The sequence below is a fragment of the Bos indicus x Bos taurus genome, chromosome 13, assembly GCF_003369695.1.
Source record: "Bos indicus x Bos taurus breed Angus x Brahman F1 hybrid chromosome 13, Bos_hybrid_MaternalHap_v2.0, whole genome shotgun sequence".
Classification (NCBI taxonomy): domain Eukaryota; kingdom Metazoa; phylum Chordata; class Mammalia; order Artiodactyla; family Bovidae; genus Bos; species Bos indicus x Bos taurus.
This window is the reverse complement of record NC_040088.1, coordinates 74,687,805-74,707,310: the sequence shown is the minus strand read 5'-3', so window position 1 is coordinate 74,707,310 and position 19,506 is coordinate 74,687,805. Positions and strand designations below refer to the sequence as shown.

At 38.8% G+C, this 19,506-nt stretch overlaps 1 protein-coding gene across 3 annotated transcripts in view; it reads left to right on the top strand.

The window, feature by feature from the left end:
• MACROD2 (MACRO domain containing 2) overlaps positions 1–19,506 on the top strand; it is a 2,312,183-nt gene that overhangs the window by 1,326,665 nt on the left and 966,012 nt on the right. The gene's annotated exons all lie outside the window — the stretch shown is intronic.

Genomic DNA, 19,506 nt, shown 5'->3' with positions numbered 1-19,506 from the left:
CACTATTTCTTATTCTTTTCAGCCTTTATATGCTGGAAATCAATCTTGTCCACAAATAATTTCTGTTATTCGGAAAACTAAGTTTAACCAACTTAGGAAGTGAGACAGCCTATTGGTTATCATGACTCCACTTTTTTGTATGTCTGACATAATTGCTTAATTATTTTGAATTTAAGATGATAGCATCCCAGAACTGGAACCATCACATCTAATTTATTTTCTCCCTGTTGTCATTATCTTTTGAAGAAAATGTTCATGAATGTGTGTGTGTTTTAACTTGAAAGATGTTGTTCTTTTAGATTGATTTTGGTCATCCTAAACTAATGCTCTGTACTTGGATATGCCACATCCCTTCTACGTTTTACCCTTCTACATTTAGGTGGGAGAGTTCAGAAAATGTGGATCCAATCTTTTCCCATAGCAGTAGGCTGAGATGAAAGGGGGTCTTCTCTAGCTGGATTTGGAGGTGTTTATTCACCTGCTTCTATTTTGTAACATGCCCTACATTTATTACATCTCAATTACACCAGGAAAATAACACTATGAGAAAAATGAGAGTGTAAATACACAATAGTAAGTTAATTGGGGCAGAATCCCTTGGGTTTTTCAGATAGATGATAACCTTGCTGAAATCATGGGGCAGGAAGATAAACACTTGCCTTCTTAACAGGCTGAATGGATCAGTATTCCTTGCAAGTTCACAGAAGTGGTGGTTTTATGGTGATTTTATTATTTGCATGAGGAGCATTGAGGGTCAGACACATTTAGATAACACTGGATGGTCACTGTACTTTTTGTGAATTATTATGATTATAAAGGGCCCTTTCCAATGAACATTAGTGGGTTTGCTTAAAATAAGAAGACTTTCTTCAAGCCAATTATGCTGCCTTTTACATCTTTTCCTCCTTGTTAACAGAGCTAGATATTTCATTTCATCCTTTGATTTAAAAAAATGTTTCTCTTTGCAAGTGAATTAATAAGACCCTATTCTATCTTAGAGGAGAAAGTGGACGTTCAAAGAGAATGATGCAAAGCAAACTACCAAACCAGTTGACTCATTTTGTGCTCTACATGAAAATAACAACAATCAAAGCAGCCTGAACATTCTGGGAATAATTAATATTTTGTCAATAATATAGCTTTTTGATTAAAAGAGGCAAATGGGACTGAAATGCTTGGGAAAATGGATATGTATAGAAGTTTCCAATTTGGGAAATATGATCCCTGAGACCTGAAGAGAATTTACTAACAAATTCACTGGCATCTGTAATAATTTCCTTGAAACTAGTAAGAAGAGACTAGTCCAGTATATAAGCCGCACTCACCCTTTCAACAGGAAAACTAAACATCTCTTAACTATTATGACCTTAAAATAATCACGTCTTATCAAGTAGTTACTCTACTTGATACTGCAAAGTAAACAGTGAAAGAAGCATGGACTAAGTTAAATTAACTTTTCAGATACCCTACAGTGTGACACGCTAGTTGTCCCGATATTGAAATTAGGTCTACGTTGATGCATTTGATGATGATTTTGAGGGGTTAATTGCATGTTACTTGGATAAAATTATCAGGTGATGGCACTTAAGTGAAGTCATTCCAATATTAGTAAATAAAAATGTAGATGGGAAATATCAGCAAAATATGAAGGAAAATATCCAGCTAAATTAATCACTACATTCTTGCATGGTTGACTGGAGTTGCCATCAAATACCTTGACTCGTACTAAAAATAAAAAATTATCTTCCTTCCTTTCTTTTTTTAATTGAAGTATATTGATTTTCAATGTTGTGCTAGTTTTAGGCAAGCAACAAAGTGATCCATATATATATATATATATTTGTTTTAAATTGTTTTCCATTATGAGTTATTGCAAGATTTTGAATATAGTTCCCCGTCCTATACACTAAGACCTTGTTGTTTATTTTATATATCGTAGTGCGCATCTCTTAATCTCGAACTCCTACCTTATCCCACCCTTTTGGTGACAATAAGTTTACTTTCTGTGTCTGAGTCTGTTTCTGTTTTATAAATAAGTTTATTTGTATCACATTTTTTAGACTTCATGTATAAGTGATATTGCAAGGTACTTGTCTTTCTCTGACTTTCTTCACTTAATATGATAAACTGTCTCTCCATGTTGCTGCAAATGGCATTGTCTCATCCTTTTTAATGGCTGAGTAATATTCCATTGTATATACATACTGCTTCTTCTTTATCTGTACACTTGGTGACAGATACGTAGCTTGTTTCCCTGTCTTGGTTATTTTAAATCACATGTGAACATTGGGGTGCATGTATCTTTTCAAATCATGGTTTTCTTAGGATATATGCCCAAGAGTGGGACTGCTGGACCCTGTGGTAACTCTATTTTTGGTATTTCACACACCCTCCATAATGTTCTCCGTGGTAGCTGACTGACTTTGTTTTCTTGAAGGAGGAAATGAAACTTTCTACTTTATATTGAGTGTCATGTTCTTGGCCATCATTAAAAAGGTAATGGTGCTAATATCATCAAATTGTTGTCATACGGGGGGAAATGGAAACTTTTTAGAAAAGTTATCATACTGGACACATCTTTTATTGTACAAGTTTCTACATTATAGACATCACTACAGATGGAGAGAAATGTTTGATATCAAAATCTTGGTTGGGAAGCTGGAAAATAAAGTTAACTTGAGTTCATTTATATGCATACTAAAGAAAATTTCTCATAAACTCATTTATCAGATCATCTTGGTGTGACCATAGAAAAGTCACATCAATATTTGTAGCCTCAGTTTCTATATGCAAAGAATCAGTAAATCATTACTGTCTACATCAGAGGCTGTTATGAGGATCAGTTGAAATAATGGATGTAAGATAACTGGATAATATAGTTCTCTATAAAAGTATTTGGTAATGTTACTTTAAATGTAAGGTATTTTCATAGTGTATAATTTGGCAGGTTTAAGAGATTGAGAACATTTGTGCTTTCATATTTGGAAGACCAGACCTCTAGACATCATCATATCATTTCTTGATGTTTTCATACAGAAATAAATTAGCGTGAAGTGTTCAGTTAGTATATTTGCAAAGGAAAATCTCAGTTTTTTCCTTCCTCCTGTGGAGAGAAAAATCTTGTTCTTCCCTAGTGTGAGTTTCTTCTCCGTGAGTCTCCTTTACTTCTCTCACAGATCATGTCACTTACAACATTTCTGGTCACCAAATGTATGGAGATTTTCCCATGCTAAGAAATTCTCTGCAACACCACCCGGGTGCCCTGCAACTTAACTCAGTTCTGATACTGTGCACCTGGAGATCATCTCAGATCCCAGAGAGTAATTAAGCACCAGGTCTCATAAGACTGCTGCCCTCCCCCGCCCTACGCACAAACGCGGATGCACACATGTGAGCTTAAAATGCCAGTAGTCACAAGCTCAGGTTATCACCTGTACTTCTGATCTACTGGCCATAGATTGGAAGGTCCAATGATCCAACCCTCTGCTTGGGTTCAGTTAATTTTCTAGAGCAGGTCACAGAACTCAGGGAAACACGTATATGCCTTTACCAGTTTATCAGAGCACGTGGTAAAGGATTCAGCTGAACAGCCAGATGAAGAGATACACAGGACTAGGTCTGGGTGGGTCGGGAGTGCAGGAGCTTCTGTCCCCGTGTGGTTGGGGTGGGTTATTACCCGCCTGACCTGGATGTGTTCGCCCACTGGGAGGCTCCCCAAACCTGCACTATTTGGATATTATGGAGACTTACTCAGAGGTACGTGCTTGCGTGTTAAGTCGCTTCAGTCGTGTCCGACTCTGTGAGACCCCAGGGACTGTCGCCTGCCAGCCTCCTCTGTCTGTGGGATTCTCCAAACAAGGGTACTGGTGTGGGTGGCCATCCCCTCCTCCACAGGATCTTCCCGACCCAGGGATCTTGCATTGTCAGGTGGGATCTTGCATTGTCAGGCGGGTTCTTGACCACTAGCACGAACTGGGAATATAGGCACAATCAATAATTAGCTCCATTTCCAGCCGGTCTCCCCTGTTTGGGGGATGAGAGATAGGAATGGAAATCCCAAGCTTCTGATCATGTCTTAATTCTGGTGACCAGCCTCCATCCACAGGTCATCCAGAAGCCCACTCAGAGTCAACTCAGGAGAACAACAGATGTTCCTGATGCTCTCATCACTTAGAGATTTGCCAGGGTTTTAGGAGCGCTGTGTCAGGCATGGAGTCAAAGACGAATATTAGAACAAGGGGTGTCCCAGTGGCCTTGTCACCTCAGAAAGTACAAAGTCTCCAGGAGCTCTGTGCCAGGTACTTGGGACAGAGGCCAGTATATATTTTATATTAGCTCATGATACTGTATTTAGGCAACTAAAAGTATTAATGTTGTTAATAACTAGTGGTATAATCTTATTCATAATCATTAATAATCAGATCAGATCAGTCGCTCAGTCATGTCCGACTCTTTGCAACCCCATGAATCACAGCACGCCAGGCCTCCCTGTCCATCACCGACTCCCGGAGTTCACTCAGACTCACGTCCATCGAGTCAGTGATGCCATCCAGCCATCTCATCCTCTATCGTCCCCTTCTCCTCCTGCCCCCAATACCTCCCAGCATCAGAGTCTTTTCCAATGAGTCAACTCTTCGCATGAGGTGGCCAAAGTACTGGAGTTTCAGCTTCAGCATCATTCCTTCCAAAGAAATCCCAGGGCTGATCTCCTTCAGAATGGACTGGTTGGATCTCCTTGCAGTCCAAGGGACCCTCAAGCGTCTTCTCCAACACCAGAGTTCAAAAGCATCAATTCTTCGGCACTCAGCCTTCTTCACAGTCCAACTCTCACATCCATACATGACCACTGGAAAAACCATAGCCTTGACCAGACAGACCTTTGTTGGCAAAGTAATGTCTCTGCTTTTGAATATGCTATCTAGGTTGGTCATAACTTTCCTTCCAAGAAATAAGTGTCTTTTAATTTCATGGCTGCAGTCACCATCTGCAGTGATTTTGAAGCCCCAAAAAATAAAGTCTGACACTGTTTCCCCATCTGTTTCCCATGAAGTGATGGGACCAGATGCCATGATCTTCATTTTCTGAATGTTGAGCTTTAAGCCAACTTTTTCACTCTCCACTTTCACTTTCATCAAGAGGCTTTTCAGTTCCTCTTCACTTTCTGCCATAAGGGTGGTGTTATCTGCATATCTGAGGTGATTGATATTTTTCCCGGCAATCTTGATTCCAGTTTGTGTTTCTTCCAGTCCAGCGTTTCTCATGATGTAATATCATTGTTAATATAACCAACTCATGTCTGTATTGACAGCGCAGAGCATACCACAGACCTTTATGGCTCAGTAGATACACTGAATTTAATTAAATTACACTAATTTTGTCACCACGTGTAGCTGTATTAACTTTGTAATCTAATTTTTAACTCTAAAGTTCTCATACATTATCACGGTTTCTTCCACTCTGTGTTGTTTCACAATAAAGCTACAAAAATGAATAAGGAGGAACAAAATATATAACAAAGTGCCTTTAAGGCAACAAGTGTCATAAATAGAATAAAGTATTCTACTGGTCTGGATCAGCTAGTCTGTGCTGCAGCTACAGATAAGCTCAACATCTTAGGGACCCACATTCAGAGACCCTGGCTTCTGGGCATCTCATTTTCTAGAACTGACAACCTCCTCAGCCATGGAGCTTTGCAAAATCATGCATAAATGTTTTACTGTGTCAGATTAGAAATGAATAAGTGAAATATTTGATGGTACCACATTTCTTAAGCCAAAGGCTTTGGGATCACAGCAGAGGGTCAAGATGTCTGCTTTACTCTAATTTATCCAAAGGAATATATTTTTCAAAATTTTACTGGCATTGAATCTATAAATTGCTTTGGGTAGTATACTCATTTTCACTATATTGATTCTTCCAATCCATGAACATGGTATATTTCTCCATCTATTAGTGTCCTCTTTGATTTCTTTCACCAGTGTTTTATAGTTTTCTATATATAGGTCTTTAGTTTCTTTAGGTAGATATATTCCTAAGTATTTTATTCTTTCCGTTGCAATGGTGAATGGAATTGTTTCCTTAATTTCTCTTTCTGTTTTCTCATTATTAGTGTATAGGAATGCAAGGGATTTCTGTGTGTTTATTTTATATCCTGCAACTTTACTATAATCATTGATTATTTCTAGTAATTTTCTGGTGGAGTCTTTAGGGTTTTCTATGTAGAGGATCATGTCATCTGCAAATAGTGAGAGTTTTACTTCTTCTTTTCCAATTTGGATTCCTTTTATTTCTTTTTCTGCTCTGATTGCTGTGGCCAAAACTTCCAAAACTATGTTGAATAGTAATGGTGAAAGTGGGCACCCTTGTCTTGTTCCTGACTTTAGGGGAAATGCTTCCAGTTTTTCACCATTGAGGATAATGTTTGCTGTGGGTTTGTCATATATAGCTTTTATTATGTTGAGGTATGTTCCTTCTATTCCTGCTTTCTGGAGAGTTTTTATCATAAATGGATGTTGAATTTTGTCAAAGGTTTTCTCTGCATCTATTGAGATAATCATATGGTTTTTATTTTTCAATTTGTTAATGTGGTGTATTACATTGATTGATTTGCGGATATTGAAGAATCCTTGCATCCCTGGGATAAAGCCCACTTGATCATGGTGTATGATCTTTTTAATGTGTTGTTGGATTCTGATTGCTAGAATTTTGTTAAGGATTTTTGCATCTATGTTCATCAGTGATATTGGCCTGTAGTTTTCTTTTTTTGTGGGATCTTTGTCAGGTTTTGGTATTAGGGTGATGGTGGCCTCATAGAATGAGTTTGGAAGTTTACCTTCCTCTGCAATTTTCTGGAAGAGTTTGAGCAGGATAGGTGTTAACTCTTCTCTAAATTTTTGGTAGAATTCAGCTGTGAAGCCGTCTGGACCGGGGCTTTTGTTTGCTGGAAGATTTTTGATTACAGTTTCAATTTCCATGCTTGTGATGGGTCTGTTAAGATTTTCTATTTCTTCCTGGTCCAGTTTTGGAAAGTTGTACTTTTCTAAGAATTTGTCCATTTCTTCCACGTTGTCCATTTTATTGGCATATAATTGTTGATAGTAGTCTCTTATGATCCTTTGTATTTCTATGTTGTCTGTTGTGATCTCTCCATTTTTGTTTCTAATTTTGTTGATTTGATTTTTCTCCTTTTGTTTCTTGATGAGTCTGGCTAATGGTTTGTCGATTTTATTTATCCTTTCAAAGAACCAGCTTTTGGTTTTGTTGATTTTTGCTATGGTCTCTTTTGTTTCTTTTGCATTTATTTCTGCTCTAATTTTTAAGATTTCTTTCCTTCTACTAACCCTGGGGTTCTTCATTTCTTCCTTTTCTAGTTGCTTTAGGTGTAGAGTTAGGTTATTTATTTGACTTTTTTCTTGTTTCTTGAGGTGTGCCTGTATTGCTATGAACTTTCCCCTTAGGACTGCTTTTACTGTGTTCCACAGGTTTTGGGTTGTTGTGTTTTCATTTTCATTTGTTTCTATGCAAATTTTGATTTCTTCTGTGATTTGTTGGTTATTCAGCAGGCAATTTATAGATTCAACGCAATCCCTATCAAGCTACCAACAGTATTCTTCACAGAGTTAGAACAAATAATTTCACAATTTGTATGGAAAAACAAAAAACCTCGAATAGCCAAAGCGATCTTGAGAAAGAAGAATGGAACTGGATGAATCAGCCTACCTGACTTCAGGCTCTACTACAAAGCCACAGTTATCAAGACAGTATGGTACTGGCACAAAGACAGAAATATTGATCAATGGAATAAAATAGAAAGCCCAGAGATAAATCCACGCACATATGGACACCTTATCTTTGACAAAGGAGGCAAGAATATACAATGGATTAAAGACAATCTCTTTAACAAGTGGTGCTGGGAAATCTGGTCAACCACTTGTAAAAGAATGAAACTAGACCACTTTCTAACACCATACACAAAAATAAACTCAAAATGGATTAAAGATCTAAACGTAAGACCAGAAACTATAAAACTCCTAGAGGAGAACATAGGCAAAACACTCTCCGACATACATCAAAGCAGGATCCTCTATGACCCACCTCCCAGAATATTGGAAATAAAAGCAAAAATAAACAAATGGGACCTAATTAACTTTAAAAGCTTCTGCACATCAAAGGAAACTATTAGCAAGGTGAAAAGACAGCCTTCAGAATGGGAGAAAATAATAGCAAATGAAGCAACCGACAAACAACTAATCTCAAAAATATACAAGCAACTCCTACAGCTCAACTTCAGAAAAATAAACGACCCAATCAAAAAATGGGCCAAAGAACTAAATAGACATTTCTCCAAAGAAGACATACAGATGGCTAACAAACACATGAAAAGATGCTCAACATCACTCATTATCAGAGAAATGCAAATCAAAACCACTATGAGGTACCATTTCACACCAGTCAGAATGGCTGCGATCCAAAAGTCTACAAATAATAAATGCTGGAGAGGATGTGGAGAAAAGGGAACCCTCTTACACTGTTGGTGGGAATGCAAACTAGTAGAGCCACTATGGAGAACAGTGTGAAGATTCCTTAAAAAACTGGAAATAGAACTGCCTTATGATCCAGCAATCCCACTGCTGGGCATACACACTGAGGAAACCAGAAGGGAAAGAGACACGTGTACCCCAATGTTCATCGCAGCACTGTTTATAATAGCCAAGACATGGAAGCAACCTAGATGTCCATCAGCAGATGAATGGATAAGAAAGCTGTGGTACATATACACAATGGAGTTTTACTCAGCCATTAAAAAGAATACATTTGCATCATTTCTAATGAGGTGGATGAAACTGGAGCCTATTATACAGAGTGAAGTAAGCCAGAAGGAAAAAAATAAATACAGTATACTAATGCATATATATGGAATTTAGAAAGATGGTAACAATAACCCGGTGTACGAGACAACAAAAGAGACACTGATGTATAGAACAGTCTTATGGACTCTGTGGGAGAGGGAGAGGGTGGGAAGATTTGGGAGAGTGGCATTGAAACATGTAAAATATCATGTAGGAAACGAGTTGCCAGTCCAGGTTCGATGCACGATACTGGATGCTTGGGGCTAGTGCACTGGGACGGCCCAGAGGGATGGTATGGGGAGGGAGGAGGGAGGAGGGTTCGGGATGGAGAACACATGTATACCTGTGGCGGATTCATTTTGATATTTGGCAAAACTAATACATTTATGTAAAGTTTAAAAATAAAATAAAATTAGAAAAAGAAAAAAAAATTTTACTGGCAGTAAACCAAATAACATGTATATTTATTTAATCAGTACTAAGATTGATAATAATAATACTGTGTTCCAAGACATTTTAGATATCTCCTAAGACCTATATACAGATAAGGAAGCAACAGTTAGAACTGGACATGGAACAACAGACTGGTTCCAAATAGGAAAAGGAGTCAAGGCTGTATATTGTCACCTGCTTATTTAACTTCTATGCAGAGTACATCATAAGAAACGCTGGGCTGGATGAAGCACAAACTGGAATCAAGATTGCCAGGAGAAATATCAATAACCTCAGATATGCAGATGATAATACCCTTATGGTAGAAAGTGAAGAGGAACTAAAAAGCCTCTTGATGAAAGTGAAAGTGGAGAGTGAAAAAGTTGGCTTAAAGCTCAACATTCAGAAAATGAAGATCATGGCATCTGGTCCCATTACTTCATGGGAAATAGATGGGGAAACAGTGGAAACAGTGTCAGACTTTATTTCTTGGGTCTCCAAAATCACTGCAGATGGTGACTGCAGCCATGAAATTAAAAGACACTTACTCCTTGGAAGAAAAGTTATGACCAACCTAGATAGCATATTCAAAAGCAGAGGCATTACTTTGCCAACAAAGGTCCATCTAGTCAAGGCTATGGTTTTCCCAGTGGTCGTGTATGGATGTGAGAGTTGGACTGTGAAGAAAGCTGAGCGCTGAAGAATTGATGCTTTTGAGCAGTGGTGCTAGAGAAGACTCTTGAGAGTCCCTTGGACTGCATGGAGATCCAACCAGTCCATTCTAAAGGAGATCAGTCCTGGGTGTTCTTTGGAAGGACTGATGCTGAAGCTGAAACTCCAGTACTTTGGCCACCTCATTCGAAGAGTGGACTCATTGGAAAAGACTCTGATGCTGGGAGGGATTGGGGGCAGGAGGAGAAGGGGACGACAGAGGATGAGATGTCTGGATGGCATCACTGACTCGATGGACATGAGTCTGAGTGAACTCTGGGAGTTGGTGATGGACAGGGAGGCCTGGTGTGCTGCGATTCATGGGGTCGCAAAGAGTCAGACACGACTGAGCAACTGACTGGAACTGAAGACCTACAGGATGTAGTGTTTGTCTCAATATGTATAATTTGTCTCAATCTTCTGACAATCCAGGAAAATAAATAGGCCCGGTCACCATGTCCATTGTACAATTTGAGAGTATTCTGTAACTTTCTCATCACTTTAAAATATCTTCTCACGAAACCTGAAATTCCATAATTAATGAGTAATTTAGGATGGTCAGGCATTTTTCTTTCTCTGCAATTTTCCTTTAAAATGCAAATACTCATGAGATTAGCAGATAATTAATTTCCTAGTACCTTAATTTGAGGAAATGTATCAAATTACTTTTCATTTTGGAAGGATAAATTAGAGGATGATAAAAGTACTAAACTCCTCAGCCTGAAAGCAGAGAATTCAAAGGGGGTCTGGAGGGAGATTGGAAGAAACAGACAGCAAAGTGAGGCACCAAGAACTGGACCTGCCTTTCAGTTTTGCTTAAAGGAGGAACTTTTAAACAGAATGGAAGGGAAAGTGATAGTTACTTAACACAGTCTAGAAATAAGTTAGTTACGTGGTTAATATTACATTTGTGGATACAATTTTTTTTGCTGTGAAAGAATAGTATTCCTTTTATTTATTTAGTTCCCCCATCAGGGATTGAATGCATGTCCGCTACAGTGGAAGCACAGAGTCTTAACCACTGGACTGCCAAGAATTCTCTAATATTCCTGTTGTTAATTGAGGGATAAAATTTTCTGAAATTTCTCTCCTCTATCCATTCTTTTTTTTTTTCAATATACAGCTCTTTTTCAATATGTACCCACATGTTTGCTTTAGGTTGTAAAAGAATAAAAATAAATTAATGAATAAATCTAATGGTTCATTTTACAGTGGCAGTTCTCTTCTATGAATTATTAATGAGCGCAGCTTTATTAATATGAAAGAATGTTTAAATTTAGGCTTTAAACATGATTTTCATTTCAGTCTTACCATAAAGAGTTTCAGGTGAAAAATCTGACTATCTTTCATGCTTCCTAGATGTGGTATGTGGAAGGACCTTATTCCTTCCAAATGACTTCAAATATTCAGTTATTTTCCTCCAACCATAAATTCCCCTTGGGCAAAATTCAAATACGTGCAAATTTACCTTTGTATACATTCTTGACAACCTTAAGAATGTTGATTCCAAGATAGGCATAAAGTGTAAGGCTCAGTGTGGTGGCTAATTAGAAATAGGATGACCTGGTAATAGGCATAGGGAAAGAAGAAAAATCAATGAAAAGTCAAGGAGGCAGATTTTCTCAGTAAAAGATAAAGATAGGTATCAAAAAAAATAAAAATCCAAGTCTTAGAACCACAGTATTCTTTTTTTAATTAATGTTTTACTCATTTTTAGTTTTGAATATTTGGTTGTATTTACATAAGTCAGCTTTTAACTGTTTAAGAATGGATAGCTACTCCAGAAAGTAAATCTCTCAGGACTCAACATGAAAAAAAAATCCTTCTTAAATATTTTGTTAAAAGTCGTTTTGTGTTGCTGCCAAAGCAATAGAAAATAATTAAATTCCTTTACATCTTATGATGGCCTTCCCAGGTGGCGCTGGTGGTAGACACCTACCAGTGCAGGTTAGATGTAAGACTCGCCAGTTCCATCCCTGGGTCGGGAAGATCCCGGGAGAAGGGAATGGCAATCCACTCCAGTATTCTTGCCTGGAGAATCCCATGGACAGAGGAGCCTGGCGGGCTACAGTTCATGGGGTCACACGAAGTTGGACATGACTGAAGTGACTTAGCATGGCACATCTTATGATATAATTTACAGAAGCAGTTATGCTGTCACTGTCTGTAAATGTCTAGTGGCCAAGTCTGGGCCCTCAGAACCACAGTATTCTAATACATGTGACTTGAGAAATGAACAGTCAATTGCTCATGAAAGCAAACAACTGATTTTGCTTTCTAGGAAAATGTTATGTCCTGAGAAAATTAAAAGGATGTTGTGGGACTGGAGGAGGATTGAGCATATACAGAATATCCCTTTGAATGTGTATGAGATAAAATATACAGATGGAAATTGTTTACACTGATGAAAATCTTGGTGAAACCTCAAGGGTGGAGATAGGGTTGAAGGCAGGAAGTAAAAAATTCTAGGTAAAATGTCCTGGTAAATAGAAGTTAATAATACTGTATCCATTATCTCATGTAGCATTAGATGCTGATGTAGAGTTATTAAAATAGCATGCATATCATCTTATATGTCATGTGGGGCTTTTATTGTTTTTGTTTAACTGAGCATAGAAATATAACAGTTTTCATCTTATTCTTGACATCTCTCTCTCTATTTTTACAATATTATTTTAAATTCCTCAGTGGCAAATTTTTTTATGACTAGGTTCAATTTTAGGAACCTAATCCTTGCCATTCAGAAACTGATTTCTTCTCTCAGCATCAGTTAAAAGGCATAGATTCCTGTTTGTCAATGATATTAGGTATTTAAGAAAATGTGTTTTAACTGACAAAATATAGTGTATCCAATTTGACATTCCTTGAATGTGTGCGTACCAAATCACTTCAGTTTTGTCTGACTCTTTGCGATCCTATGGACAGTAGCCCTCCAGGCTTCTCTGTCTCTGAGCTTCTCCAGGCAAGAATACAGGAATCGGTTGCCATGCCCTCCTGCAGGGAATCTTCCCAACCCAGTGATTGAACTGGCGTCTCTGCATTGGCAGGTGGATTCTTTACCACTAGCGTCACCTGGGAAGCCTTCTTTGAATGAAAACATGTAATTAAAAATAGATGTTTTTACTAAAATGATTATGAGGCAAATATAAAACAGATTTGACTTAGGCTAAAAATGATTTTCCCATGAAGTCTAAGTAATAATTGATGTATGGATTTGGTAGTTTTCTGTGAGTAGGGGCAGACTAAAGTAAGCTACTTGTTTGAATGGTATACACCACTGTGGTGTACATATGAGCGTGATTCTAGATGATTTATAGGATGAAAACAATTGCAAATCTTCACTGGTAGGAAACATCCAATGCCAACAGAGATTCCTCTAAGCCAGACGACGTTCCCTCCATGAGTCAATAAATTTTGAGAATTCTAGTGGAAGAGCTGTCAGACCTACTATACCTCTAGGCACTGTGGCAATAAGCAGTTTTGAAATTTTGTATTTAATTGTTTCACTGTAGTGTAGGTTTTCATTTTAAGGCGTAGTCAAGTGAATCTTATTTTCTTTTACAAGTTCCCTTCTGAGAGGGTTGCCATGGCAATGAGTTCTCAGTCTGAAATTCTTAAATGCTGGTTTTATTTCATTATCTGAGTTTCCATTACAGGCCACATCAATCAATGCAGCCCTTTCTTCAAGAACACTTCTTCAGCCTTAAAAAACTGACCCTTTAATTTGTTGCCTCCACACCTCCGACTACCTTGATATCACAATTTTCCCAGCCCGCTCTTCCTCTCAAAGCACCCTCTTCTGCAGTACTGTCAGTCTCATCTTCTCATATTTTTAGACAACATCTAGTCTTGGTTTTCGGTTTTCTCATTTGAAAAGGATGATGACAAGTGGCTGTGTCTTTCCTATCTGGGGTTCTCACAGCTGTATAACCGGCGTTACTATTAATAACACCAAGAAGGAAAGCAACTTTACATCTGTGCTTCACTTTACAGTTTACAGCCCTGCGTTTCTATGCTCGTTTGTTATTCAAATTCTCTAGCTGACTCCCTGTGTTTCCTTTGATTTTGCCAAGGAGGGTCGGGGGAGGCTAAATCAGAACTTTTCCTTCCTCTTTCTTCCCTACATTCACCTCTTAGGAGATGTCCCAATTGGGAAGAGGGGTACAAAATAGGGAATAATATTCTCATCTGGTTATTGTTGCTGGGAATGGCAAGTGCCCAAGGATGGGCAGCAGAGATGAAGAGGCGGGGAAGCACAGGGGGATCATACATTCACAGGTCACGCTTGGGAAACTTATACGCCCAAACTCATATTTTCATGTATGATACAACTTGTATCTTCCAATGGCCACATCAGAGCAATGGTTTGCATTAGAAGAAAGAAATCAGTCATTTAGCCACGAAGTATAATAAGAATAGATAGTAGTTTTTCACTTTGTGCCAGACACGGTTTTAGTTATTTAATCACAGAGCACTCCTGAGTTAGGGTCTGTGCACTTTACAGATGGGGAATATGAGCCAAAAGCACAATAAGTAAAGTATCTAAAGTCTCACCTCCAACAGTGAATGGAGGTGGGATTTGAAATGAGGAATTCTAAATCCAGTGGCTCTACCCATTGTCCCGTTCTTTTTCCTTTTCTCTGCTGCTTTATGTCTCTCTTCCCTGCCCTGCTCTCTCTCGCTCTAAATGGTCCTCAATAGAACTGTCTCGTAGGGAGCATTTTGTGAAGGTGGTTTTGGGCAATCACACTGTCGGGGGTGCAGGTCAGGGACGTTGCAGCATGTGGGCTGACCAGGCATCTGGTGAGATCATGTTTTGCTGGACAGTAATGGAAGTGGAAACCTGTTTATGAACATCAGTGTACGTAAAAACAGTCTTTTTGCTCTTAATATATTACTGATCTACCATGAAAGTTAAGGGACGTTTGTGCTTAGTGAATCAAGATTGCCAAGAGAAATATCAATAACCTCAGATATGCAGATGACATCACCCTTATGCCAGAAAGTGAGAGTGAAAAAGTTGGTTAAAGCTCAATATTCAGAAAATTAAGATCATGGCATCTGGTCCCATCACTTCATGGGAAATAGATGGGGAAACAGTGGAAACAGTGTCAGACTTTATTTTGGGGAGCCTCCAAAAGCATAGCAGATGGTGATTGCAGCCATGAAATTAAAAGACGCTTACTCCTTGGAAGGAAAGTTATGACCAACCTAGCTAGCATATTGAAAAGCAGAAATATTACTTTGCCAACAAAGGTCCATCTAGTCAAGGCTATGGTTTTTCCAGTGGTCATGTATGGATGTGAGAGTTGGACTGTGAAGAAGGCTGAGCACCAAAGAATTGATGCTTTTGAACTGTGGTGTTGGAGAAGACTCTTGAGAGTCCCTTGGACTGCAACCAGTCCATTCTAAAGGAGATCAGTCCTGGGTGTTCTTTGGAAGGAATGATGCTGAAGCTGAAATTCCAATGCTGAAGCTGAAATTCCAATACTTTGGCCACCTTGTGTGAAGAGTTGACTCATTGGAAAAGACCCTAATGCTGGGAGGGATTGGGGGCAGGAGGAGAAGGGGACGACAAAGGATGAGATGGCTGGATGGCATCACTGACTCGATGGACCTGAGTCTGAGTGAACTCCAGGAGTTGGTGATGGACAGGGAGGCCTGGTGTGCTGTGATTCTTGGGGTTGCAAAGAGTCAGACACGACTGAGCGACTGAACTGAACTGTGCTTAGTTTGCCGAGAATTTTCCCAGAGAAAATCAGTCACTCATGATGACTGTGGCACTTATGGTGGGCAATACATTCCACCTGTGTGAGTCTGAATCTGCAAATGTTCTCTGGAGGTTGATTCCAGGTAGGGAAGCAACCAGTGGACTACTCCATTATATGCTGCTTAATTCCTTACATGCTGCATTAGGCGATATGTAATTGTACCAGAGTCTTTACATGTTGAAAAAACAGAATTTTACTCTGTCACTTTCCTTTTATATCTCTTTCATATTACACTCACTATGCTGATTTTGAAAATTGATATATTATTTGGGTTCCCTTGGAAGCAGACCCTGAGAGAAGGATTTGTGTACAAATACTTTATTTAGGAGGAAACGGAAAGCACTGTCAGAGAGAAAAAAAGTGAGAAAGGGAAAGGAAGGTAGCCCAAGAGTCAAATTTTCAAGCAGGTTATATCCGTGGCAGCTGAGTCTCCATCCTGATAGATTACTATGCTAGACACAAGCTGTCTAAAGAATTTTATTCTTGAATTCAGCCATCCAAATTTCTGCTTCTTAAGTATAGTGTGATGTAGATGTTATAAAGATGGTAATTAATGAGAGTGTGAAATTCTCTGGAATGCATCGAGTTATGGAAGTGAGTGTTAACACTTCAATAGTGGATAAATAGTATCACAATATAATGTCACCTAGGTTGAATTTGTTCTCAACATTTCATAACACCAAATTTTGATTCATCATGCAAACTGCAAAAAAGTTAGCCACCTAAAGTTGCATGTGTGTAAAATCATTCATCAGTTAGGAGATGCATTTTGGCAGTCATTTGATTATGAGGCTACTTTTGGTTATATTCCAACATAAGAATTCTTTCAAATTATGTTCTTTAAAAATTTTAGGTAATATGTTATCTTATGTTTTCTTCAACAGTCTTACAATATCAGTCCTTTCTATACGAGTATCTGAAACTTTTTGTTTCATCTCTTCCTGGTGGCTCAGACAGTAAAGAATCTGCCTGTAGTGCAGGAGACCTGGGTTCAATCCCTGGGTCAGGAAGATCCCCTGGAGAAGGGAATGAATGCCTGCTTCAGTATTCTTGCCTGGAAAATCCCATGGACAGAGGAGCCTGGCAGGCTACAGCCCACTGGGTTCTCAGAGTCGGACATGAGTAAGCAATTTTCACGATGTCGCAAGACTTATTTTTAGTCACTTTTGCATTCTGCATATGTAAATCTACCAGCAAAGACCAAGGAAAATATATTTAAAAGTGAAAGTATAAAATATCTCAATTTGGCTGGATTTGTCAACTTAGCAATTTTCAGTTCTTTTATCAGACTAGAGAACGTTCTCAGGAATATCATCACTAGCTTCTACAACAGTGGCTTTCAGAGGAAATACTAGCCAAGGACACTGTCAAAGAAAGTATATTGTAGTGAAATTTGTATGGAAATAGTAAGCAGCTTTGCAATGCAAGCTTTTGTCTTGAGTGTTTTATTTTTCCCAGACCTGAGAAGCGGTTATTAGATCGCTGTATCATGAGGAAACAGTCAATTCAAAACATGGACCACAGAGCCCCGGGCCTGCCATTTGGTTTGAACAATAGGCAATTTTTACATACATCCAGAGAGCTAATAGCTAGAGCAAAGGCAATGGCTTTGAACTGTGCATTTTTTTCTTGCAAATGTTCAGATATGGTTTTTTTTAGAAGAGCAATTTCAATGAATGGAATCTAAGCTATTCTTGAGCTGTTCAACTGAGATACTAAAAGAGCAAAACAAATAAAACCAATAAAATTTTAAAGTAAAAATAAATTTCTAAGTATCGAGAAAGCTCTCTTGACTTGTTTATGTACAATTCAATAGAGTTGCAAAGAGGATTTTTTTTTTAACGGAAGATTTGTTACAGATTGGGTTCAAGTTAACCCTAGCTATCTTTGTTTTTAAAGTACACGCACACACATACACACACACAGATACACACTCACTTGTAAAATATTTAAAGGGTGAAATTTTTGCTTGGAAGGTGTTTCATGAAAACAGTATAGTCTTGTGGTTATAATTACGGCTTACATAGAGGAGTATATTAATCGCTTATATTTTAGCTGAATAACCTTAGTGCAGTCTCTTCATTTTTTCTGAGTCCATTGTTTGGGGAGTTTCCTTGCTACAAGCTATCCTAAAGGCTACACAACAGAAAAGCTTATAGCCCAAACTAGGCATCATGACCGACGTAGTTTTTTCAATCGAGGGAAAATTAACTAGGGGACAGACGGGGTAGTTTAATGCATTTGGGCTGGGTGACAAAGAGTGGAAGGACCACCTATATTATTTGTGGTTACACAGTGTTTCCATGTCTTCTCTCTCTGCCCACTCAGCCTTTTTTTTACAGTCTGGGTACGAAGACCGGAGTTGAAGTTTGAGCAGGAAACATGGCAGATGGCGAGTATCTGGGGCCAACAACACACACCTGCTCCATCATAAAGACGCAGGAACAGGGCACCAGCTGGCTCTGGCTCATCCGTTAGTTGATGGACAGCATCTGTATTTCTAAGTCAGAGCAGACATAGCGCAAAGCAAGACCACAATGGGTATCAGAAATTGAAAGTAACTTTAGAGCTCATGTCACTAGAGGTGATGCCCCCCCTCCTAGAGCTGGCATGATTCATGCTCATAACTTGGTCTTATTGTCTCTTTCTTTTTAGAGATGACACTTTTGTTTGTTTCATCCCTTCTATCACCAGTCATATCTTAGAGTTTATTAACTTAGAAAAGGATTTAACATTCTGTGAATCCTACCTGTACCTCAAAATCTACTTTCTTAGTTTTTATCATTACTCGCTACGTGAGTTTCATACATCCCATATATGTTTTCTTCTGCAGAGGAATTGAATATTCTTGAATAACACTATAAATACAAGAGATGGCACATATCAATAACTGATTAGTGTAACAGGAATAGATGGGTATATGGGTGTTTATTATAAACATCCTTCCATATCCTCAAGGGGTTGGTTCCAAGACCCCCACAGGCACCAGGACTCAAGGATGCTCAGTCCCTGATACAAAATGACCTAGTACTGTCAGCCGCCCATCTCCACAGGTTCCGCACCTACAGACACGGAGGGTCCACTGTGTACTGTTTTCTCTATTTTTTGTGCCTGTTTGAAATGTTCCATAATAAAACAAGCTTAGATGTTTAAAAAATGTGAAAAACAGTGATTCATGATATTAGTATGTACATCCTAGGGTTTCATGAAGCTAAAATGAAACAGGATTTATAGAAAGCTTAGGGGACTACCCGGAGAAGGCAGTGGCACCCCACTCCAGTACTCTTGCTTGGAAAATCCCATGGACAGAGGAGCCTGGTGGGCTGCAGTCCATGGGGTCTCTGAGGGTCGGACACGACTGAGCGACTTCACTTTCACTTTTCACTTTCATGCATTGGAGAAGGAAATGGCAACCCACTCCAGTGTTCTTGCCTAGAGAATCCCAGGGACGGGGGAGCCTGGTGGGCTGCCATCTATGGGGTCGCACAGAGTCGGACACGACTGAAGCGACTTAGCAGCAGCAATAGCAGCAGTAGGGGATTACCTAGTAAGGTTTATTAATGGTGATTTGTCCACCATACATGTATTGAGCAACAGACATGTTTCAATTACTGTTCCAAGTTGTTGGGATATGTTGGCCTTTATGGAGCTTGCATTCTACTAGTAATAATTTTCACTATTGTTATTAAATGGTCTCACAACATTTCTAGATGCTGCAGCTTTTATTCCTATTGTATTTCGGG